The 25,948-nt window shown below is 45.8% G+C and overlaps 1 long non-coding RNA gene across 1 annotated transcript in view; it reads left to right on the forward strand.

Moving 5' to 3' along the window:
- LOC144142134 (uncharacterized) overlaps positions 1-25,865 on the forward strand; it is a 63,669-nt gene extending 37,804 nt beyond the window's left edge. Inside the window, exon 3 of the long non-coding RNA XR_013316853.1 lies at positions 25,727-25,865. This is a non-coding gene — a long non-coding RNA (uncharacterized LOC144142134). The remainder of the gene's footprint in view (positions 1-25,726) is intronic.
- The last annotated feature ends 83 nt before the right edge of the window (positions 25,866-25,948 follow it).

Raw genomic sequence — 25,948 nt, forward strand, 5'->3', positions numbered from 1 at the left:
CTGTTGTTTAATTTTAGACCACCAGAAAGATATTGAATGAATGTATGCCTAAAAACACATAGGGCTTACTGGACACACAATCTAAGGAAAAGCAACAATTCCTAAATAACAAACACAAATCACACAGAAAAGCATATACACCAAATTTATGGTAGCCAGAAAAAGCAATATGTATCGGTTGATGAGTTGCCCCAGTTCTGTGAACTTTTTTGCGCGGTTCGATCGTGATTTACAACCTTGAGTGAACAACTAAGCACTGCACAAAATCTTTATATATGTATGCGACTACTTTATTGTGTTTAAAAGGCGGGGTGTTCCTAGCTAAGAAGAAAGCGTTCGGGGGTGTTAGAGACTTTCAGCAATATGGGCACTAGCTTGAGGTTTACGCACGGAGTGCAACAATTACTGAACCTTCGTTTTTAGCCATTGACTTCTTCGTAGTAATAACATGTGTATTTCATCTCAGTCGCTACGTAAATAACGGCATGCTTTTCCTTTCACTCTGCTCATTCAAAAACTTTATACGTGCGGTAAATTTCACCTGCTTAAGCTCCTCTATTACAAAGTCTGGTCCCAATTTCATTACACCAGTTTTTATGCCAAGGTCTCCCCACTAATGGAAGCGAGGTGCCCTCGTTGGCTCTTGTCGCCCGTATCTAAGGCTTTGGATTAAAAACTGAAACATAGCTGAGTTGTTTCTCAGGTGAGGGACACAAAATGAGACAATAGGTGGTACCGTATTCTGATTAGTATCTCACAACTTTAAGGGGTTACTACAAAACAAAGTGAGAACAGTGCATTTTCCACGCCATGCAAGCTAAGTGGTTGCTGCAGCCGTAACAGCGAAAAAAAGGACTCTGCTCTAGCCAGAAGAAACGAAATATTGCCACGAAGCCAGAGACGACCCAGTTGTCTTCAAAGAAAACAAGTTTATTGGAGCAAACTGTGCTCTTCTAAAAACCTAAAGAATACACAGGCGGCGAGAGAGCAGTGAAGAAAATGACATGCGTAGGCGAGCGTCGAGTCAAAAACCCCGGCATCTACTCTGCAGCCTTTTTATCTTTCGGCGCGCGTGGTTCTCGAATCGTCGATTTACATCTAGAACATTGTAGATCCAAAAAGATTATTCTAGGCTGTGCACGTTAGTTCGAAACGCTCTCCCTATCAGAAGAGATATCCCATGCGTCACAGAAAGAAAGAATGGAAGACGCGCTTCTCTTGCCACAGAGATAACACAGACCGGCGCAGCCTGGAAGTAAAAGCAAAACATAAATAAACAAACACACTACACGGTTTGCGGCAAAACCCCCTCTTTAAGAGTGCATCGACCCGATGCTAAAATAAAATGACAGTCTGAACAAACAACAATCACAACAGAAAAGTCCATCATCTTGCGCAGTAAGGTTTGAGGTGACCCACGTGGACGACTTTGGGTCACGTGCGTCGTCGTGATGTGCCGGAGTCAGCACCGGGGACCACTTCGCAGGTAATTGGATCAACACGTCATAGAATCTGGTATGGTCCGAAATATCGTCGTAGAAGTTTCTGACTGTCCGCGTCGTGGGATGGGAGTCCACACCCACACCCGATCCCCAGGGTGGTACTCGGCGTTTCGGTGTCGGAGATTGTAGCGTTCGGCATCCACCAGCTGCTAATCCGCGAACGAACTCGAGTGAGCTGGCGGGCTCTCTCCGCAAGGTGAAGGTATCCTTGGACGTCGTCGTTTAGGTCGTCGTCTTCTACGTGCGGAGGCATGGGTTCGAGCATCGTAGTCAGCCGTCTTCCATAGACAAGCGCGAACGGTGTCATCTGCGTAGTTTATTGGGTCGCCATGTTGTACGCAGAAGTGACATACGGGAGGACTTTGTCCCAAGTCGTATGCTCAACGTCGATGTAGATAGAGAGCATATCCGCGAACGTCTTGTTCAGACTTTCTGTAAGTCCGTTCGCTTGAGGGTGCTACGCCGTCGTTCTTCCGTGATCCGTGTTGCTCTAGCGTAGGATTCCTTGCATAAGCTCCGCAGTGAAGGCTGTTCCGCGGTACAAAATGAGGACTTCAGTGGCTCCATGTCACAGCACAATTTGGTTTAAGAAGAAATTCGCGAGTTCTTGCGCAGTCCCCCTCGGAAGAGCGGCCGTCTTTGCGTAGCGCGTCACGTAGAGTGTCGCATGACAATCCACTTCTTCTCACATTGTGGCGTACGGAACGGGCCCAGACGGTCCATTCAAATGTGATGGCAGGACTTCGATGGGACGGGGACGGGCTGCAGAAGTTCTGCGGGTCTCGTCGGCGGTGTTTTACGTGGCTGGCAGTCACAGCTGCTGCGGACGTAGTGGCTGACGTCAGAGGTAAGGCGGTGCCAGTAGTACCTCGGTTGATTTTCCCTATAGTGAGAGCTGTGCCGAGATATCCGGAAGACGGGTCGTCATGGCACACTTCAAAAATTTTGTGACGAAGGTCCGCGGGGATGACAAGAAGGTAATTTATTCTTGTTCCGGGGCTGAAATTCTTCGGAAGAAAGAAGGACGGAGTTTCACAAGGTGAATGCTGATAAGTTGCGTTTGAACGCCTTCGAGGTAGTTGCTCATGACGCGCAAGTCGAGGACATGCTGCTGGGCGGATAGGTCGTTCTGCGTCACGATTGAGAAGAACGCGCTGTCTTCATCAGAGTCTTGTGGTGGTGGGTCGACGAGGCGCGGGACAGGCAGTCGGCGTCGGAGTCTTTCCTACGGGATTTATAGACGACTGTAACGTTGAACTCGTGCAGGCGCAAGCTCTACCGCCCAAGACGGCCAGAAGGATCCTTCAAATTAAAGAGCCAACAAAGCGCATGGTGGTCTGTTACAACCTTTATGGTCATCCTTACACGTATGGGCAAATTTTGAAACCGCATATATAATAGCCAGGCACTCTTTCTCAGACGCCGAGTAAACTTTCTCCTTGTTCGACAGACCACGGCTGACATAGGCAATTACCTTTTCGCAGTCGCTTTGATTTTGGACGAGGACAGCACCCTAGCGTGTATCACTCGCGTCGTGTGCATTTCCGTTTCGGCGTTTTCGTCGAAATGGGTGAGGATGGGTGGGCTTTGCAGACGTTTTCGCAGCTGGCACAATGCCTTTTCTTGGTCGTTTTTCCAGGTGAAACGGGTCCTATCTTTAGTTGAGCGCGTGAGTGGCTCTGCAATGCGAGCGAAGTTTGCGACGAAGCGGCAGTACTACACGCACAGCCTGAGAAATCTTCGCATACCCTTCTTGTCTTTCGGACTTGGGCAGCTCGCACTGGCTGAATTTTTTTACGGGTGAGTTAGGAGTCCCCCGGTGTTGACGACGTAGGCACAGAACTTGAGTTCCTCATACGTGAAGTGCCACTTTTCAGGCTTTAGCGTTAACCCCGACGTACGAATGGCCTCAAGTACCGACCCCAACCTTGCAAACTGTTCGTCCAAATTCTGGGCGAATACCACAACGTCGTCGAGGTATATGAGGCAAGTGCGCCACTTCAGGCAAGCTAGCACAGTGTCCTTGACTCTTTGAAACGTTGCTGGCGCCATGCAAAGCCCAAAAGGCATCACGCTGAAATCGTATCGGCCATCCGGGGTCATACATAAAGTCTTCTCTAGGTTTCTCTCGTTCACTTCAATTTTCCAGTAGCCGGTGTTCAGATCCATCGATGAGAAGTACTTCGCATGGCACACGTTGTCGAGGGTGTCTTTGATTCGATCGAGGGAGTCATCGGTGATTGTGTTCAGTCATGCTAGTCAACGCACAACCGTAATGTGCAGTCTTTTTTTCTTAACGAGTACGACCGGCGCAGCCCAGGGGCTTTTCGATGGCTGTATAATGTCGTCGCTGAACATGTCCTTGACTTGAGTCCGGATGGCTTCCCGCTCGTGAGAAGAAACGCGGTACTATGACTGCCGGGTAGGTCGGGCTGGATCTTCGGTTATAATTCGGTGCTTCGCTATTGGTGTGTGACGTAATTTTGAGTCTGTCGAAAAACACTTCGTGTAGCGATGCAGCACATCTATTAACCTGCCCCATTTTCTTGCGACAGCTCTGGGTTCACGTCGAAAATACGCGCCAGCTTGAAAGCATCTGCGCGCGCGTGTTCAAAGTTGGCGACCGCGATCACTTGACTTGCTTCTTGCGTTTCTTCGAGGAACGCCACTGCAGCGCCCTTGTTTAGATGCTGGTACTCCTCGGTGAGATTGGTGACCAAATCGTGGGATTTACATTGCTTAACGCGCACAATGGATCTTGAGACGGAGATACCGTGGTTGAGAAGTAAATTTTGGTCACTCTCTATGATAGCTTCGATGTCAGGAGCAGCATCCTCACAGTAGACGGCGATCATCAAGCTTGCGCGTTTGGCAGTGTGACATGGGCGTCTGCGATCCTTACAGCAGCATGAAAATCGCGGTTTGGTGGCGGCTTCGTGGAGTGATGAGAGGAAAAAGTTATCGACTCGGTCTGCAGATCAATTATTGCCAAAAAGTCCATTCCGAGAATTACGTCGGGGGAGCAGTTAGGTAAAATTACGAACTCAACAGGGTACGTGGTTCCGTCTATGGTTCCGCGAGATGTGCACGTTCCACTTGGCGTTACGAGATGGCTGCCTGCTGTGCTTATATGCAGGCTGTCCTATCTTGTCGTAACTTTCTTCAGTTTAGACGTGAATGACCCGCTCATTACTGAGTAGCCGGTTCCCGTGTCGACAAAGGCTACTACGTAGAAGCCGTCGATGGACACCTTGACGTCGGACGCCTCCTTCCTGGAGTTCCGGGTGCATCGGAGAGTCGCATCGCAGCTTGTGCATGTTGACGGTCGGCACTCTGCGTCCTCGTTGCCATAGTCTTCATAGCGGCAGTCTGCGTAATGTCGGGTACGCGTCGCACCGTGTAGCTGTCGTCGTGTTCGGGAGTCTCGTCAGGGTTAGGTCGGGTCGTCGGGATGAGAGCATGTCGTGAATCACGGTCTTCGGCGCATCCTTGCGTCGTTGGAGGGCTTCCGGTTTTTCGCCGAAGAAAGAGCAAGTTCACCACCAGAAGTTGCTGCTTTTAGTTTCCCCCGCGTGGGCTAGGGGACCTTCCACGGGCGAAATCAGCATTGCTTCGACGGCTTGGCCATCGGAATGGGTAGGGTGACAGCGAAGGGTTGCAGCGCGCTTGACCTCGGTTGTCGTTGGACAGGTAATCTTCGATTTTAGTAGGGCGCTGGCCGGGACGGTAGCGTGGTGCGTCGTCGGAGAACCCTCGCAAACCCTGCGTCTTGTAGGGGCAGCGACAGTAGGTTGGTCGGCCTCTCCGCAGTGGTAGCACAGCGGACGATTATCTGGCGTTCGCCACACGTCGGCCTTCCTTGGGGGGGGGGGGGGGGTTGCACCTCACGTGGTCGGGCGGGCGACAGGGGACGACGGTATGGAGCCTCGGGACTACAGGGGGAATGAGGGCGAGGTCGACGGACAGCAGCCGCGTAGGCCATCGCTTGCGTCTCTCGTGGTGCTTCTGGCGTTGTTGAAGTTCCCAGCGCAAGCAACACTTCTTCCCTAATCACGTCGGTAAAGGAAGCGACTTGGGGTTGTGGCGGCATTGGGAGAAGTTTCCGCAGCTGATCTCTCACTATTGCGCTGATAGTCTCGCGTAGGTTTTCGGCCGAAATCCGCGTCCTGTCGAAGTAGTTCGCATCAGCCGCGCTCATAAGTTTGCGATCATACTGCTTAGCACGCATTTCGAGGCCCTTCTCAATTGTGCTGACTTCGGTGACACATTCGACGACGGTTTTGGGTGGATTGCGGACAAGTCCACCAAACAGTTTCTCCTTCACACCGCGCGTCAAGAAGTGTAACTTCTTTTCTTCCGCCATGCTGAAGTCAGCACGCCTGAAAAGCCTTTTCATCTTCTCAACGAACGCAACAAAGCTTTTGTTAGGTTGTTGTGTCAACGTCTGCAGCAATACTTCGGCGCGCTCTTTCCGCACAACCCTTGTGAACGTCGTCAAAATTGTTTTCTGAAATCGTTCCAAGACTCCAGGAAGCTCGCTTGGTTTTCGAACCAGATCCGTTTTGAGTCCTGAAGGTAGAATAACACTTGCCTCAGTGTCTCCGCGTCGTCCCATCGGTTAAACAGCCTGACCCGTTCGACCTGCTCCAACCAGTTTTCGGGGTCCTCCGCGGGTGACCCCTGAAATGTTGGTGGCTCTCTGGGTTGCTGAAGGACGAGGGCAGGATTGGAAGCGCTGGTCATGGTGCCTGCGTTGATTATGGTTATTTTCACGACATCTTCTTTTTTCACTTTATCCGGAAGTAGTCCAAACTCTGGCTGCATAACTTGCTGTCGGCGGCTGACACGACTTGGGCTTGCTTCTCGGCTTGAAGAGGGTTTAGGGGTAATGTACCCCGCACCTCAACCAGATGTCAGGAAACCAAAGACAACGCAGTTGTTTTCAAAGAAAACAAGTTTATTGGAGCGAAGTTGTGCTCCCGTAACAACGCAAAGAATACACAGGCGGCGAGACAGCAGTCAAGAAAGTGACGTGCGTAAGCGAGCGTCGAGAGTCGAAAACCCCGGCGTCTGCTCTGCAGGCTTTTTATCTTTTGTCGCACGTGGTTCTCGAACCTCCGATTCACATCAAGAGCATTGTAGGTCCAAGAAGATAATTGTAGGCTGTTTACGTTAGTTCGGAACGCCCTACCTATCAGAAGAGATACCCCATGCTGCACAGAAAGAAAGAATGTAACACGCGCTTCCCTTGGCACAGAGATAATAAAGACCGCCGCAGCTGGGCAGTAAAAGCAAAACATAAACAAACAAACCCAATGCATGGTTTTCTGCAATACGAAGTATGCGGGATGCATAGTTTGTATTCTATAGGAACCGGGCAGGTGGACGTGTGGCGCCGCCACTCGGCGCTTCCCTCTTTAGGGAAATGAGCCGGTGCATTGAACTACACAGCCTCCCGTTGTTCTTGCCGTGTTTGCTTCGGTGCTTTGTATGTTTTGGTGATGTTGTGAGCAGATATGTGCAGTGAAATGAAGTCTAGACAGATGTGTTGAGTTCCTAGGTGCCGTAATGGGTACGTAAACTTGTCGGCCGCTTCTAAAGTTGGGTATCGTCTACAATAACATGAGCGCTTTGTGCCGCGATGTACACTTGGCTCCACCCGTTCTGAGTACAAATAAAACTAGTACTATTAGTATTCATTTCTTTCTAAATTTACGAATGGCTACGTAAACTCTCTTGACGCTTCAGAGATTGGCAATGGGCTGCATTGACATAGCGCTTTTTGCAGCGCTCTGCGCATGGCTTCGCGCGATCTGAGTAGGGATAAAACTGTTAATACTAGTATTTATTTCAACCACCTTAAATTACATTATCTGTTTCAATGACTATGGTTTCCACGCCAGCCTTAGCGTTGGGTTCCTCGATCAGTGTGGTTTGAAAAAGAAAGGCACTTGCCTATGACATCGGTTACCGCGTAGCCGTGGAAATATCGTGGTAGTTCACACTTTCTCTAACCGTGAGGTTTGTGCCTTGGGTTTTGGTGAGCGACACTCTGACAGCATGGGAGCCTGAGAGCCGAAGTGGAACTCCCACGTTTGTAGTGGTCATTTTATCAAGAGCCAAATTTATTCAACCATCCAACAGCCCAAGCTACAAACCATCCCACCTCATCTTTCCGTTTTACCAACTGCGTAAAATAACGGCCGCCACCGATAGTTAGAAAAGTAACCGTCTTAACTTTAGCCTGTGTTTTTGAATGCTTAAGTATTCTTTACAGAGTACCTAAAAATCGCGTAATTCCCTGTGAAGACGTCTTCAACGCGCGATTAGTTGCCTCAAATATGGGTGCATCAGCCGGACTCCTCCAGCATAGACACATTTCCGACAGGCTGGAAGCAGTTTGCATTTGGGAAAAGGTGCATTAAAGTTTAAAATTGAAGAGCCAACGATTACGATGTTTGAACGCGAGCCTTTCTTTGGGCAATATGGAATGGGAATGTTTTAAATCAAAGACGCTGCGATCAAAAGACCAAACTGCGTGCTGGTCTCGAAGCTCGAATATTCAAAGTGTAAATCCAGAAGGCAACCAAGAGAATTCAAGCGAGAAAGCTTTGCTATAAATTCTCATCGTCGTTATACGGAGGAGTACATCATTTTTCAAGCGTAGGTGGCAGGTTGTAAGCCGACCGCAGCATTCAGTTGTGAAACTGAGTACAGTGTTTCGGCACTCTCCTTTCTCGCGTCTTTCAGCCACGCAGGATTGGTTTTTGAAAAACCGTCAACGAGCTAGCGAGCAACCATTGCGATTCTTGTAAAGCAATGCTTTTCCACGACAAACAATAACGTTCTAATATCATGGGGTATTTATTCTGCACACGGTTCCCGATTACTGTAGTAAGATCATTTCTGTGAAATTAAACACAACACGTTTCAACCGTAGGAATTGAAGTTACGAAAACGTCATCCGTCACAATTTTTGTTTCGAGGTAAATCTTAGAAGGCACCCTTTACTTTGTCCTTCGGTTGTCCGCGACACGGTTTCGACATCAACTGCCAAAGGCCAGCGCAGCCGTATTCCTGGATCGCTTGCACATACCGGCTTTTTGGGAGCATTTAGCTGCAGTATACTCCTCGATATGCCAAACTGCATGCACGCATGAAGAAATTACACGAAGAAATAGATTTTCACTTCCTACTTGACTTCCAGCTTGGCGCATTGAGCGTCGTCTGCTATTCGTTATTACTGAGTATGGGCGTAAACCACAAACAAGGCATGCCTCGTAAAGGTCACCTCCACTCTCGATATTTACTGATTTGAAAAAAAATAATTGTGGTTATGTACGCTTTGAAAGACGCACTGCAGCAGAACCAAAGAAAGCCATGCACAATAACGCTGCGCTGACCACCTCCGGCATTCCACTGACGAGTGGTTCGCCACGGGTGGCGCTGTTCGCTGAAGCGACGGTGGTGCCATACAACGGCCTCCCGGTCCCTATACCAGCTACCGCTCAGATGCCACAAGGTATACCTTGGACAATGTCGATGTGGTATTAAAGATTGCCTCCGAGAACACCAAACGCTAGGGCTGCTGGAAGAGGAATCGAACACAAAATAAGATATTTTAAGGCAGCCTAACTATTCCTGGGCGTTGGTTGAAATTATTGAGCATTTGAAAATGTGTAATTCATTGCTTGTCCTATCATCTTTTTCTTGTGCGTCGTCGTCTTTGTGCGCTGTTAACCCCTTTAAAACGGTAAATTCAAAGTTGATGAAATGTTGCCGCAGAAAAAATAAGTTTGTGTGGGGCAGAAAATATGTGTGATGTTATAGGTAGACGCTCTGTCCGGGGGCGGTGGTCTCCAAGACAGAAGTGGCAACCGATTTGTTATCGCAAATTTTCGTGGGAACGCCTAGGGTAAGCGTGTTTCAAATGGGTATGTAAGGAAAATTTAAAACGCCGTATAAATGTTTACATAATGCCTATTCACTAGAGCCCGGCATTTTCATGTCTAAAATAAAATGTCCGAGAGTCATTAGTTGAAATATTACGTGTGGTATACTGTCATAATTATTAGTTTAAATCTACCATTGTGCTGTTCAAACACTCGCGCTGGGCAAAGTTTAGGCGCTAATTCTAACATTCATTTGTACTTCAGTCCTCCCTTTGTTGGCAGTGGTTCTCAAAAATAGGATGTAAGACTTAGCTCAAAGCGCAATGATGCCTGCAGAATCGTCCAATATCCAAAACCCTCTAATATGGCCTGCAGAGGCAGGCCTTTTTGGAGGCTTTTTTAGATAGGAGGACATGTGTTCTCTTTGAATTAAATTCAATTATATTCATTTTATTCACCAGATACTACTGGTTGGTCGCCTGGGCTATAAGCTGTGGGGACAGTTTGACGAGGGCTAAGACAGTCAGTACAAGGCAGAAAAGAACGATACATCAATCAGCACTGCGTGTGCAATTGACAATTGGCATGCATGTTATACATAGGAGAAGTGTAAAAACGCTACAAGCATGTATGCCATTTTAACAGCAAAAAGCGACTCCAGATGAGAAAAGAAATGGCAATTGAAATGCATAAGAAAAATACACAGCCATGCACAATAGTGAAAGAAAAGTGCCAAAAAACAAAAAAAAATGTAAGCACTAAAACTACATATCCACACATATTTCCCGTAGTTCTTTTAAAGAAAGATTGCATAGGGTTACAAATTTATTCAAAATATAAGGCAGGGTATGTTGCAGCATTTTATTTTTGTACTCTGTGCGAAAACAAAGAATTTGCCAAATATCACTCTTTCGCGTGTTATGAGGATGGTTGCTGCCATTTATTAAGGAAGAAGCTGTCAAAATTGCGTAAACACTGGTGAATACCTGTAAACATATCGTAAGATACGGAAATTGTACATATTCTCAGCCGTGACTCTCTTTTACGTGCGAAAGTGTTGTAGTGTAGGGGCAAAATAATCAAGACCACTTATGTGAGGGCAGCCTTGTCTGTAGAAGGAAAATCTTATTTATTTATTTTTATTTCTTTGTTTATTTATAATACTGCTAAAGGCTTTCGAATGAGGGTATTGCGTAGGGGGGGGGGGGCTTCGAACAACAACACAGAATACATGTACATTGAGGTGCAGCATACAGAAAGGAAAGATATAAAGAGGTCAACAACAACCATTAGTTTTGTTTGCGTGTGCGTTACGACGCACACAAACACTACGATATTTCGTTTAGTAGTACTTAGCCAGACTAAACTGCAATAGTTTACATGAGATGCGAACAACGCATTATAAATCTGTAGTTTGATTTTTGTTGGAAGTAGGGCACGAGAACGTGACAAAGCGCTGGCTGTTCCAGACAGTCGTTTGCATAGGTTCTCGACATGACGCTCCCATGCAAGCGTCGAGGAAAAATTTACACTTAAGGTTCTGTTTTTTCTACAATTTCAATTTCCAGCCCTGAACACATAATAGGGACGTCTAACTTGACTATTTTATTTCTCGCTCGGGAAACCATTACCTTAGTTTTGGCTAGGTTAATACTAATGCGATGACATGAGGACTAGAAGATTACTTTATAAATCAAAATATTGCATTTTACCCCAAATCGTTGCTGTCGGAACCTGAAAGTAAGGTGGTACTGGCGTCCATGTGAATGATAAATGTCGCCGTTTTATCAATACCTACTATGCTAATTATATAAATTTGTACTTAAGAGGTCCTAAAAAACTTCCCTGGGGGACACTTTTTGATATAGACAATAGCGAAGATTGGTGGTTGCCAATGTGCACATACTGATATCTGTCGTCTGAATATCATTTCATCAAAGCTACAGGTACACCATGAACGCCTCGCAATGAAAGTTTTCTGGTTGAAGTAGAATGATCAAGAGAATCAAAAGTATCGCAAAGTCAACGGACAAAGCAAGAGTAAAGAGTTTGTTTTATGTATTTTTTAACACGTTTTCTTTAAGTATAAGCAAGGCTGATTCAGTAGATCGTCCCTTTCTAAAACCCATGCTGCGCACCAAAGAAATGGTAAATCGCGAATGTAATATATTTTCAAAACCCTTCAAAGAAGGGGTATGGCTGATATCGGCTGATAATTGGCTCCAAAATTTTTATCTCCATCTCTAAGCAGTACTGACACTCTAGAATTTTTCATCGCTTTGGGAAAAACACCTGTTTCTAAGGCCAAATGAAATGTGTGTAAGTACAGGGGTGATAGATCCTAAGACATGTTTTATTGGTGTAATTTGTAAGTTATTGATGTCAAGCGACTTACCATTGTTTAGAGTTATGAATGTTCTCTAAATTTCTATTTCGTCGGTTGGTGCAAGAAAGGAACTTCCCACACAACCAATCTGGTTTTCTTGGAGTGAAAGATCAATAGATAGCACAGGAATATTAGTAAAATACCTATTGAAATGGTTAGCTAGTTGTGCCCCAGGTAGACACTGGTAATTAGCACAATTTGTTCTGCTCAGAAATTTTGTTTTCTGCGGCTTAATACGTTGTTAAGGACTTTCCAAACAGCATCTGCGCGATTCAGCGTGGTCCTGGAAAATTGTTGCTCCTAATAACTTTTCTTAGTTAAGTTTGTTAAGTTTGTTCTTAGTGAAGAGTTAAGTTTGTTTCGTGCAGTTTTGAATTCTTTAGGCGCGTGCATTTCACGTTTTCGTAAAAAAACCGTAATAAAGCTTTTTTTTTTCTTTACCATTTTCAAATGCACTGACGTAAACCAAGGCTTCCTTATTCGTTTAGATGACTTAAATATTTTAAAGCTATAGTGCATGACATATATATTCGAAAATCTCTCAAGGAACGCTTCATAGGCTTCGTTTACACCATTTAGTTGAAATAAACAGGACCAGTCATAAGCATTGACCTCATGCTTAAAGGCTTCTAGGGCTTCATCAGACACGTTCTGGACAGTGATTGCGCAATGGTCATAGATGCTTTCCTCTGAAGTGCACAGTAAGAAAATGGGGCAATCTTCGCTAATATCGGAGCAATGGTTCCTCCATCCGAAATAACCGTTGCAATGTTTGTAATGAAAAAGTCTTAGCCAGAAATTTATTAAACTGTAATGCGAGTGGGGGTGGAAATTAAATTTGTGAAACCACAAGAACTGAGCACTGAAGCAAAATTACGGACATTAGGCGAATCGCCCAAGGTGTTTGTATTATAATCACCATCACAAATACGTCGAAAACGGTTCACATGGACTTACTCAAGAAATTGTTCGTAGTAGTCTATGAATTTTTAAAATGACCATTTGGAGGACGGTACAAAACACTCACACAGTTCATGCTCTCTTTCAACGTTAAAATCTCGTAATCGTTACAGATACAGCAAAAATCAGTGACTTTTTTCATAGTTCTGCATTTATTTACAAAAACGGCCACGCCGCACGTTTTCGTTCACGTCAATTTAGAAAGTTTGCGTAACCTCTATACTAAGCATATCATCAGCGTCCTGATACCACGTTTCTGTAATCATGAGCGTGGTTACTTCGGAAGGAAACTGACCTGGTAAATTGATAGTATCGTCGTGCTTACTACATGCGGAGCTAGTATTCACGTGTAAAACGAAGTTCGATGACGCAGACAAGGCTGGAACAGTTTGCGGCACGACAAATCCATGATAATTTATACTGGTTGTGTTCTTTTAAGTGGGAATTGTACCCTAGCTCAGTTTATCTTTAATAGGTCCTGTTTAAGAGAGATATGAATGGAAGCAGAGTGGTCAGTTTTGCGAGCGGCCATTTTGCCATTCTGTCGAGACCGATTTCTAACTGCACTCATGCCTGCGCTTAGTGCTCTTTCCAAAAATTTCTTTTGAGCCGGGCAAGGGTGTTCGTTTATGTAAATTGGACCTGTCGTGTGCCGTCCAATGTATTTGTTCTTCACGCATGCCTTTCTGCCTTTCCGGAGTGTTAAGTCGCGTTTAGCTTGAAATTTGAATTTAAAGACTATGTTTGTTTTATCTGGGATGTGCGCCGGGACATGATGGCAAGCATCGATATCTTGCTGCATGATGGGTTCGGGAATAGCGTCACATATCTTTTGCAAGAAGATCAGCAACCTTCTCACCCTCTTCTTCAACAACACCCCAATATCAACGTTTGCGTTAGGAGAATATTGTTCCATGTGAACCAGTCTTTCTCGAGTTCCTCATTTTTGTTTTTTAAAGTAAGGCACTTATTCTGAAGACCTTCGTTCTCGCTTTGCAGCTGAGCATTCCTCAAAGTTTCGGTAGCAAGTTGTTTTTTCAAGTCATCTATGGTCTCATGCGCATTCTCCAGGCTCTTTATCACCTCTTGCGGTTTACTTCGCAGCTTACAAAATTCGTACACATTCCCCTCGAACGATTTTCTAGCGGTTTTTATTTCTTGCCCTAAGTCCACTTTAATTTTTAGAAAATCATTCTTCAAGTACTCTTTCAAATTGGCAAACTCTTTCGACATGGTTACAATGGTAACAAATCAAGCCATGGACGGCACGGCCGCATCTCGGCAGAAGCGACCAGGGTATCGGATTCAAAAACGTTCACTTTGTACCAACCTACCACAAAACGGAGACAGGGCTAAGTTGCAGCCGAAAGACGCTCGTCGCCGCCGCCAAGTCGAACCAGTCGCACACTGTAGCTCCTTTTGTAGCCGCGCCAGTTGAAGTGACGGCCAGGCTGCAGATAGCCGACGCCGCCGCTAGCCAGGTTCTTGATACCGCGCGGTGCGAAACGATGCTCTTAGTGGCAGGCTGGATGAGCTAGGCTCATGGCCGGACCTTGGAAGCAGATTGCGAGAAAGGCAACCTTCAGCAAAACGCCGACACTGCTAAGTTGCAGCCGAAAGACGGTCGTCGCCACTACCAAGAAATCTCCCGACTACCCGCACGCGCGGCGAGTGCAAACTTAAGCCTGTCATCTTTATTTTTGTTTGTTGGTGCAGGCTACTTGAGAACGCTGTGAATGCGACCGCAGGTAAAAAATTCCCCCGCATTTCCCCGAGGGGGAGAATGTGAAAGTGCGAATACACGGTTGTCGGCCCGCTTGCGGCGCTTGCGCTCGGCCCCCGCAGCCCACCGCCTCGCCGCCTTCTCTTCCATCTCTTCCATCGGGTTTGTAGTATCACGTGTACACCACGCAGTTATCAAGCCGCTATAACGCCGCTGAGTCGCCAACGCACGCCGCTGACGACGTAGTTTGAATGCGTTAAAGATATAAGGCGCGTCAACACTGCTATCACCGTCGCGTCCGTGGCTTGATCGGTAGAGCGTCGCGCTGCGGCCGCAAAGTCCGCGGATCGAAACCTGGCGCCGGATGCTGTTTTTCTTTATAGAGGAGCACTGCGGACGCCGCCGCCGCCGCCGACGCCGGCGGTGGATGGTTTGGGGTCGCTTATAAAGTCTATTCACACTTAAAAGCCCCGCATGCTGCGCTTACGTATACGGCAAACATAAAAACAGACGGGTGTCAACAGACAGACAACCAACTACAGAAGGTTAAACCACACTTCGGACGGTACATGCTCTCATTCGCAAAACAGACTCACACTACTTACACTAGCAGGCGACAGAGGCGTGACACACACGCACACTGGCTTATTTTATTTCCCGACTTGTGAAGATCGCTTACCCGTAAGTGATATTAACGCAAGGTACGACCATTGAAACAACACCACACAAAACGTTCGCCCAACTCTACAAACGTGTCCCAGGCAACCCGGAATTTATTTTTCCTGGTGATCCCGCATTTTAAGCGAGTTTCTAACTGGTAGTCGGAGATAAATTTTTACAGCTTATTTTAAATAATGAATCACCATGACCTGGCCATATACACAAGGCTTTTTTATTGTTTTGAATTATTTTACGCGTGTTCTTGGTGACTGCCTTTAGCTTTTTTTCTCTGGTAGCTAATAACTTGGCCCTATTTGCAAGATTCGGCCACGCGTTATTAAAATCCCAATATTATTATGATCCCAAAAGGCACGCATTATGGTCTTCAGCGCAGCTTCCGCCGTGGTTAAATTGGGCGTAATTAAGCTATTCCCACTTCTTCCATTTATTGAACTTATCTGGGGTATTAGAAATCACGAGAATATCAGCACACATCAAACATTCTACCTGCTTGCTAACAGTACCGGGCCAATAAAATTCTTTTTCGCACCAGCGCAACCCCTCATCTTTTCCCAAAGAAAAAATCTGAAGTGAAACGTTCCCTCTAACACCGCTGGTAAATATATACCGTCTTTATTCCATACCCTGATTGTTGGCGGGAATGGTGGTAACCAGGTTTCATGAAGGCTATGGTGGAAGCCGGGTCTTCGTAAACTCAGAACAGCCTTGTCTCGCAGTGCGCGCTGCTAGCTTTTGATATTGAAAGTGTCTGGTTGCATAGAGAGGGTTGAACAACGCATCTTTCCCTGAACAGCTTGGCTGCGTGCTCACTAGACAAGCTTGCGGACTCTATATATTATAAAAATATATCAAAATATCTTCCAATTTTCCAACGTCCGCTTTAGAGTCTCCAAAATATGTTCGGTTGATTAAGAAAATTGTGGGCAGCTGATGTAGACATGCAAAGAAAAAAAAATCCCTAGTTGTGAATGCCTCAAAAATTGTGCACATGCGATTTGGCCACTTTTTTGTCACGAAGAGTTGGGAAATGCAATGAATATCATATATTTTGTTGATGCAGTCACTGACGCTGAGCATGCGGGAAGTCAAAGGGTGGGCACCAGATAACGTGAAAATTATTTACCCGCAAGGTGTTATTTTTCGTGCAGTAGCAAAATATGCAGAATTTCAAAACTTCACATTCTGAAGAGTTGGGCATGACGAAGCAAAACCTATGGCGAAGAAGGCCTGAGCATTATATATACTTTGTTATTTGAAAACAACACCGACACCGCCATCTAATCAAATTGAACAACCTGGCAAGCATCCCTACGGTTCGCCAAAGTTGCTCCATGGTTCATTTTGTTCTTGTGTCAACCTTATTTTCTTTAATGCGCTGAATATCGTAGTTTATTGATGCTGTCTTGCACATGGTTCGAAACATTGCTGTAATCTAGCACCCTCATAATAACGTGCTGCTTTGCAAGTGGCAATAAAGGAATCAGCAGGCATATTTGCTGTTCTAGAACATACAAAGTGAAAATAAAAAAAGACAATATACTAATAGTCGTAATCTTTGCGAACCAGAAAAAACCCTGCCATTCGACGAAAGATCGGATAAGTTTGACATGAGTCACAGATTCAGAATTCTTTAGGTAACCTTCAGCGCTTCTTGATTATATTTGCTCGTAAATTTGCTTCCTCAGTGATAGTGCTGAAACCTGTCGATAGCCTGGCACATTTCCCAGCACAACTGCACAGACATCAGTACAATGCCGAATACTGCTAAGGCGGCGCCAGAAGGCTTAACAGAGGGCTGCTGTATGTTGGTTATAGTGACACATGGCCGTGAGGAGATCAATTCCTACATACAAAAGAGACTGTACGTATTTCAAAACTGCACTGCAGGTTGGTTCTAATATGTCTTCAAGATTTTTCACCCACTTTGCCGGATATTTTTTATGCCTCTATTCTAACGGAAGCATCACCCAATATCTAATGACATGCGATGGGCATTTGGGCTCAAATTGTTTGCCATCCGGCCAAAATGTGTACGCACACATCGAAGTGCCTCAGGGTTTAAGGCTTTCGCTCCCGCTTTCAAAAATGAAGATTAGACCCGACCGTGGTAGCGATTTTTCAGAGGGAGGCGAAAAGCATAAACGCCAGTGTGTCCGGGTTTTATACAATGTTGAAGATCATCAGACGGTCGAACTTATTTTGTGCTATTTTGTGCCTATTGTTCCACGTGCGCCTTCGCCGTGTGAAGCCCCATAATGGACCAGATTACGAACGCATCATATATATAGCTTAAAAATGGTATTACACCCTTAAAAAATTTGTTTCAATCAAGTTCCAATGAACAGTCAGTCCTTTTCGGTACTTCATGTTGCTATTCGCCTGGTAATTTTTTCGAAGCTATGCACCTAAAGGGAAACTTATCCGTTTCGCTGTCGCTTGAACAAAGTTCAAAATTTGTAACGTTTGTTATTGTCATTCTTTTGGGCCGGCATAATGTCGAATGGCAATAGCTTGAAATCAAAGCCTAACAACGGGCTGACGAAAGTTATCAGCCCCTGAATTTTTTTCGTCAAGTTACTCAAGATGACAGTTGAAGTTAGCATTCACTTTGTAAACGTTTGTGGACGTTGGTAGTTTCCTAGTTACATTGTTACGGTAAGAACAAACAAGCTTTTCCGGAAAACGTCATTCTGTTTCTATGAATAATTGTTGAATATTTTACTTTTTTCATAGATGACAACCGGTAGCACTGCCGAATACCCTTTATTCAAGCGGTCTGCCTCTGCAATGATTTGTTTCCGACTGCGGTATATATAGTTTTGTGAACATTTATTTTTAGGAGAGAGAAATTTGCTTACAGAACTCGAACCCTTTTTTTGGTAAATAATGAATTTTCCACAAATTACACCCAGACAAAAATGATCATAATATGTGCATTATTACTGTCAATATTTATATGCATAAAAAATTTACAATCCTGAGTGCTTCAAAAGCATATTGCCTGAAGAGAACACAATGAATGGATTCTACAAAATACCCTCTTTTGGCCTCTCCCAACAATGTCTACTAAGAAACAACTATTACCTTGAAGCACTGACTTAAAGTTTGCTCTAACACACCATCTCATGTATCCGTGTAACTCGGCAACACAAAACAAAATTAGGTGAAAAAATAGTAGCTGCGGCTCTGAATAAAATTTATGCATAAAAGTGTACACCTGTAATATATATTTCTCCTGGTCGGGTATTTGATCTCTTTTCTGTATCCACAAGAAAGGTGCCTCTTTTGCCTTCCAGCGTCAACAATCTTATGAGGTTGTTTTATGTTATCCCAATTAGAACACACGAAATGCCACTTGATGCTTTAGTTTCTTGCTCATGGCTTCTACTGATCAATTAAATTACCATTTCATCAATGTCTGTTGAACAATGCCTAGGTGGTGGTTTTTTGTCATGTTGGCGGAGCTGCAAGATTTAATTGCTGCCAGTGAACTGTTAGTTAACTCTTGCCTGCGCAAGAGATGTGGCTAGCATACAGACAGCTTTTATCTTGAATTGTTTAAGCAGACGTGCTTGGCGGATAATCACCGTAGAAGTTTAGAAATTTTTAACAGATGGCTAGTCCACTGCGGTTTGTTGCAAACAAATCCACTTTATTGGCAATATTGCTTACGGTGACAGAAACTCGCACTTTTATACGTATGTTTCGGTTGCAATATTTAGCTGCATAACCTAGTTTTTTTGGTGTAGCTTCTATACTATAACTCCGCAAATATGTATGGCTAAGAATTGTTTTTGACATGGCTGCCTACTCCGTAAAAAAAAACTTTCTCCCACAACCCTATGACATCCGGAAATAGGGCGCAATTCATAGCGTTCTTCCTTAATGGGCTCTGAGTTTTTCATGGTCAGGTTGAAGTAAGTTTAATGGAGCAGAGGTAATGGGGTTAAGTTTATTAGGGCGGAAGAATGGTGGAGATGCCATTGCGCAAACGAAATGTTATGAGAACATGAAAAGGGGTCTTTGTCCGATTTCTTGTACCAGGTAGCGTGTTCTTGATTAACTTGTCTGAGCGAAATTCTGATGTCACTTTGATACAGCCTCTACTCCAAAAGCCCCGCTTCTATTGCAAAGTCCGTTTTAACCTTCCGCCTGGGACGACACAATGGCAGTGCGTGCTGCCCCTCCGGCACAACGGAAATAATAAATAGCGGCTGGTATGCGAATGCCGGACTAATAAAAAAAAGCCAAACCCAGACCGGAGATGACGGTACCAAATCATAGGCAACACATGTATTTCGCGCCGAAGATTCGTTTTCAACATGATCGCGGGACTAGTGCAAAAGAAAACTAGCATCAGCATGTTGGCGATTATTCAAGAGCTGATATCGCATGGACGAAAAAGTGAACAGGTAAGACAGAACAACTCGTATCCATGGCTATCAGGTATTGGTACCGGAAAATCGTCCCAGCGTTAAACCACGACCCACCCTCACGCCTTCTCTGGAAGACAGCCGCGTCAGTGAATTTGGAAGAAAGCTGCCGCACCTATTTTAAGGAAGCTGCTGCCACTACGGCGTCGAAGATACAACTGTTGTTTGTCACCAAGAGCTAGAGGATTTGACTTTATGTTTATGTTTTAGAAATACTTTGGAATTTCTTACAAAATAAAATTTATACATTTTTAAGAACTCAGACCCTTACCCGATGTGATTTTATTAAAAGCAGTTGCTTTACTACGAAAGCGTTTATTACCTAATGAGGTGAAGAATTTTTTCAGATGTCTAACAGATATCCGCGATATCGCACGCTCCAAAAACAAAATGGAAAGAACCATGCGTGTTTGAATAAGAAATCTGTGCGTACCACGAGAGGCGATTTCCTGAGCATTTTATTACTAAATTACCCAATGCCCACACCGCTTAAAACGAAAATAAAGGCCTACGCAAAACAAATTACACCATCTTCCCGTAAGGGAACCCTGAGTAGTATGCAAAGCAGCATGGGGTTGATTCAAGTGTGCATTAGTTTTAAGTTTGTCATTTCGGTGAGGTTAAGGTACGAAGATACCGTTCTTTTTACCGTTTGGTTTGCATTGTAAGTACCAGAAATTTTCACTTACCGGAACAATGAAATGGGAAATTGCGTTGATCCCATGGCTGTTTTGCATACTACTCAAGGTTTCCCTACCGGAAGGTGGTTTAATTTATTGGGGGGAGGGGTGTTTGAGTGGAGAGGCATCAAAGGGAGAAACATTGTACGTGGTATGAGTTTGTTTTTATTTAGGCGTAATCATCATCATGTTCAACGTAGGTGACGTCGAGCTATGGCTTGCGTTCCGCTTTGAATATGACCGCCTTATGATCTGTGAAATGTAAGGTAAAGGGCTGTTGTAGTGGATGAACCCTAAAGTTGCTTATTAAGATGTGGTCGATTTGCGTTCCCCGGATTATTGTGGGCTGCTTGTAATGACGACCCGCCAAGACTCGCCGACGCACGCCGCTGCCGACGACAATGAAACGTCAAAGGCGCGTGAAGCGTGCTCGTCTCGTGCCGACCCAGTGAGACACCGGCAACACTGTCGCTCCAGGAGCCCTTAAAGGGGAAGCGTGCTCTTGTCGTGCCGCCCAGGAATATACCGGCAACGCTGTCACTCTAGCAGCCGTAGAAGGGTAAGACTCAACCTGGCGTTCAGCAAGCCGAGCATGCGCAATGGGGACGTGGACGGCGCAGCAACGGCAACTACAAGGGAGGAACATACCCCGCGCCATAAGATTCTTCGAATCTAAAATACAGATTTTGAATTTTCAACGGAATGCCTAGAATAGCAATGGAATAAGCATTTGCGTAGGGTGGATCACTAATTTTAGCTAGGACTTAAAATACGCAAGAACGTGACAAGGCCGGAGGAAAGGCTGCGAAGATTGCAACCACTATGGCATGCCTTCCTATATGAATGGATTTAACAAATTGATATGAATTCCAAAACATCCACAGTGCTTTCTAAATGGGGCCTAGTAAAAGACATGGGCCAGCGCAAATTTATACCAACAAATCTTGAATTACCAATAAAATTGCCGCAATAGGAATGTAGGCTCGTGGCATTCCAGGGTGGCAATTTAAGTGCAATTCCTTCCTGCAGCATAAATGGCAATACATTTACATTGATTAGGATTAGTGCCACGCGTCTCACGCGGCGGAGAAATGAGGCTCAACTTGATTCATTTGATGACCACACAATATATTTACAGAACCAAAACCTCAAACGAACGCGAACATAACACACTCGCAAGCATATCACACTATACAAAAAAAACAGGCACAACCTCACACTACCAAAAATCTACTCCTAAAGTCACTATAACACATTAACTGCATCTGTCACATTCAAACAAATCCTACCGCCGGTACCACGGTGCGATGCAGATGACGTGGCCCAGTGGGTTGGTTGGCTTCCGCGTCGCCGAACGTCGCCGAACGTCGCGATGGCCCGTTCTGGTGCGTCGTGGTCCGGCGGACCGCGGTGCGATGACTCGGCTTCGCTGAGCAGCGCGGCTCAGCAGGGGGGCAGCAGAGCGAAGCTGCTGGTAATCGGTGGTCTTGAGCTGCCCGCTGCCAGACGGTGCGGTGCCACTGGTGCGTCGTGGGGCACTGCTCGACGGGTCGCCGGCGGTTCGATGCCGCCGGTCAGCAGGAGGCCAGCAGAGCGCAGCTGCTGGTAATCGGTGGTTCCGGGCAGCCCGCTGCCAAACGGTGCGATGCCGCTGGTGCGGTGTGCAGGCACGGCCCGAACTATCCACCGTTCCTCCAAAGAACCCGTTCCACTCTCTCCACTCCAACCTTGTTCTCTTCCTCTTCACCTCGCATTAATCGTGTGCAGCTCCCATTCGCTGAACAAGCTACCCCCTCCTCCGCTTCGATTACCCTGTGTTTCTTCTCCATTGGTCACTTCAACATCCTTCTCACCATCCCGTATGCTGATTTTTCGTTTTCTTCATCTTTTCTGACAACATCTTCTTCTGGGGCCAATCCCCCTTCGGGTATGGGTTCTTACCACATGACATTACCCCCCAAAATTGAAGAGATTTTGTTTAAAAAAAACTGCTACACACCACGCCTGTTCGTGGAAACAAAGTCCGCAGTCCGTACGTCACAACAACCTCAGTCCTATTAAACTACTACATCAGTCCTACTCAACGACTAATATTCATCACACACCAAGTTCACTGTTCATGAAAACTAACTTCAAATCTTACATTCAACCACAGTACGTGACACTAACAGACAACACTTCATCATCCTGTTACACTGTCTACTCATGAAATCTGCTGAAACATCACTGAAATCAAACACATCAATAAGTCTCAAGCTTGCAAACACACTTAATCAAACTACACTACTCAACTACCTTTTTTCCGTGTAGACTTCATACTCCTACAACACCTTGTTGTCTGCACCATACCACAACATTTATGCTTTATCTTAATATCTATCCTATTTGTCACCTTTATGAGTCCTCTTTCTGTCCAGGTCATCTCCGTGTACTCCATCAGGCTAGCTGACCCTTGCCTTCATCTTCACCTTCTTGCGCCTCTTCCATTCGGCACCTTTCGCTAAACTGCCATCTCTCTTTGAACCACGATCAACGTTCACTTGTCTCACTACCCTGTCACTTTTCGCACAGCTCCGTTCATGCACTCGAACCTTCCTAAGAACCAATCTCTTTTTCCCCCTCTGCTTCGCACGCTTACGAAAGCGCGGGCACTTTCTCTCGCCCCCTTGCTTCTCAGCCCCCTTACCGGATGCTGGCAACTGCCATTTACCTGGGACTAACCCTGGTCCTGTGCCTTGCCTAAATTTCTCGAGCCGGGACTCATTGTCAACAACAAGGAGCTGAGTCTGAGGGAGCTGTCCTAGCTGCTCTGAACTCCGCTGACTTGGCTGCGCACTGGTGATCCCGCTTTCCATCTTACACACTAAGCTGCCCTCGCCTGGCATGTTCCGACTGCGATCTCCAAGCGCCTGGCCTTCCGTTCTGCTATGCCTGGCCCGGTCATCTCCTTGCGCTTCGACCGCGACTTTCTCCTCAGTATTATTTTGCGAGAACCCTTTTCCTTTTATTTTTTCATTGCCATCATAGCAGTGCGCAAACCGCGTTCTTTCAAAAGCACGTGCTTCTTCGCTGTCAGCTATCTGCGTCCTTCCTTTCTCGCGTGCCTCATAGAGGTCGGCGACCCGCGTGCCTTCAGGCTCACGTGCGGCGCGTTCACGGTTCTTTAAGCGTTCCCTTTCCTCGAGGCGCCGCGTTAGCTCTGCCTTTTCTCGGCCCAACTCTTCTAACTCGGCAGACCACCTCTCGCGCTCTTTGCGCCGCTCTTCATTTAACAATGCAAAAAACTGCTCCTTGTTTAAACCTGACGAAATAGCCAAGGTTAGAATCTTCTCGAGATCCATCTCTCCACTAGGTAAGACGCGTGGTTGGGCCAAGGATAAATCCTGGCAGGCTCGCCAAATGTTTTGTCACGCGTCTCACGCGGCGGAGAAATGAGGCTCAACTTGATTCATTTGATGACCACACAATATATTTACAGAACCAAAACCTCAAACGAACGCGAACATAACACACTCGCAAGCATATCACACTATACAAAAAAAAAACAGGCACAACCTCACACTACCAAAAATCTACTCCTAAAGTCACTATAACACATTAACTGCATCTGTCACATTCAAACAAATCCTACCGCCGGTACCACGGTGCGATGCAGATGACGTGGCCCAGTGGGTTGGTTGGCTTCCGCGTCGCCGAACGTCGCCGAACGTCGCGATGGCCCGTTCTGGCGCGTCGTGGTCCGGCGGACCGCGGTGCGATGACTCGGCTTCGCTGAGCAGCGCGGCTCAGCAGGGGGCCAGCAGAGCGAAGCTGCTGGTAATCGATGGTCTTGAGCTGCCCGCTGCCAGACGGTGCGGTGCCGCTTGTGCGTCGTGGGGCACTGCTCGACGGGTCGCCAGCGGTGCGATGCCGCCGGTCAGCAGGAGGCCAGCAGAGCGCAGCTGCTGGTAATCGGTGGTTCCGGGCAGCCCGCTGCCAAACGGTGCGATGCCGCTGGTGCGGTGTGCAGGCACGGCCCGAACTTTCCACCGTTCCTCCAAAGAACCCGTTCCACTCTCTCCACTCCAACCTTGTTCTCTTCCTCTTCACCTCGCAATAATTGTGTGCAGCTCCCATTCGCTGAACAAGCTACCTCCTTCTCCTCTTCGATTACCCTGTGTTTCTTCTCCATTGGTCACTTCAACATCCTTCTCTCCATCCCGTATGCTGATTTTTTGTTTTCTTCATCTTTTCTGACAACATCTTGTTCTGGGGCCAATCCCCCTTCGGGTATGGGTTCTTACCTCATGACAATGAGTAGCACTGAAAAATAATCCGCCGTGGTGGCTCAGTGGCTAAGGCGTTGCGCTGCTGAGCACGCGGTCGCGGGCATGATTCCCGGCTGCTGCGGCCGCTTTTCTGATGGAGGCGTAAAGCAATAACGCCCATGTGTTCGAGATTTCAGAACACGTTAAAGATACCCAGGTGGTCGAAATTATTCCGGAGCCCTGTACAACGGGGCTCACCTCATCGCTTGCTTTGCTTCTGCGCGTTAAAGATTACAATGAATCAATCAACTAAAAAATGAGAAACTTTCTGCCAACTTTTGGGGGACTGGTCATATCTTCCTCTTGGAATAAATCTTAACGTATATTATGCACTGTTTGCTTCATATCTTCAATATTGCAGCTTAGTTTCGCTAACAATTTCTCGGGCAAATCTCACAAGAATAACCCCACCTTGCAGAAACAAATTATCCGCCGCATTGCAAACGTTTCATTTTTCTCCCCTAAATAATATTTTTCGCATTTTAATATTATTCCTGTTCACAAAATGTACTCTTTACGCTTACTTCATTTTTATTATTTCTCATCTGGAATATGGCGGGATTTTGTAACAATGATGGGGTCCTTAAAACAACACACTCATCCGGTGCAAATACCAAACAAATATTTCTGGATGATTCGTCGCTTTTGAACAAACTATAAGTTACAAATGCTTCAGTACATTGTTCAATTCATTTTTAATTACACACCGCTCCGCTCATAAATCCCCACTTTGGGGTATGATCGAATGGTTTGTGAACTCCATTCACTGAGACCTCTGCTATCCTGCTTGTTACAAGGAATCATGGGTGTTTACTCGTGTAAAATTGGTATAACTTTCAAAATGCGCTTTATTGTTACAGCGTAACAGTTTGGTTAAACTCCAGTGTCAGTATTATTTGCGGTGTTCTATGTTATATCATTCTATCGTCGCCTACATACCTGATATTGGGCTGTTGGCCCCGTCAAGCTGGGCAACGCAGTTTTTATCCCAGGAAGCTTTTCCAGTTTGTTACTGCAACAAAGATTGATTGATTGATTGATTGATTGATTGATTGATTGATTAATTGATTGATTGATTGATTGATTGATTGATTGATTGATTGATTGATTGATTGATTGATTGATTGATTGATTGATTGATTGATTGAAATATATGTTTCAGTGTAAAAACGACAAGGAGTGCCCAACATACAGATGCTCCTGCACCAATAATCGGAAATGTACACCAATGCGAGGGATGGGTAACCCCTTTGCATGAACCGAATAATGGTTCTCGACGAATGTGTTGCATAGTGTACTACAAAATAAAAGAGTAACACGAAGCGCGTTGGATTTCTTAGACCAAAGGCAGCCCTAAGTACGGGCTCAAAACAAAACCCATAAC

Source organism: Haemaphysalis longicornis, unplaced genomic scaffold (genome assembly GCF_048455015.1).
Source record: "Haemaphysalis longicornis isolate Haplotype H1 unplaced genomic scaffold, Haemaphysalis longicornis Haplotype H1 scaffold_6, whole genome shotgun sequence".
In the NCBI taxonomy this organism is placed as follows: Eukaryota; Metazoa; Arthropoda; class Arachnida; order Ixodida; family Ixodidae; genus Haemaphysalis; species Haemaphysalis longicornis.